Here is a 256-nt window from a genome sequence, read left to right as displayed (position 1 = left end):
TTTTTTGAGTCAGAGTCTCACTCTGTCACCCAGGCTGGAGTGCAGTGGCATGCTCATGGCCACCTCAGCCTTGACCTACTGGGCCCAGGCAATCCTTCTGCCTCAGCTTCCAAGCAGCTGGAACTACAGGCGCGCACCACCACGCCCAGCTAATTTTTCTTGATTTATTGTTGAAATGAGGTCTTAACATGTTGCCCAGGCTGGTCTCGAACCTGTGGGCTCAGGCAATCTTCTCGCCTCCACCTCCCAAAGTGCT

The sequence above is a fragment of the Carlito syrichta genome, unplaced genomic scaffold (assembly GCF_000164805.1).
Source record: "Carlito syrichta isolate Samal-C Ts95f unplaced genomic scaffold, Tarsius_syrichta-2.0.1 Scaffold307224, whole genome shotgun sequence".
Classification (NCBI taxonomy): Eukaryota; Metazoa; Chordata; class Mammalia; order Primates; family Tarsiidae; genus Carlito; species Carlito syrichta.
Note: the sequence above shows the minus strand (reverse complement) of the source record.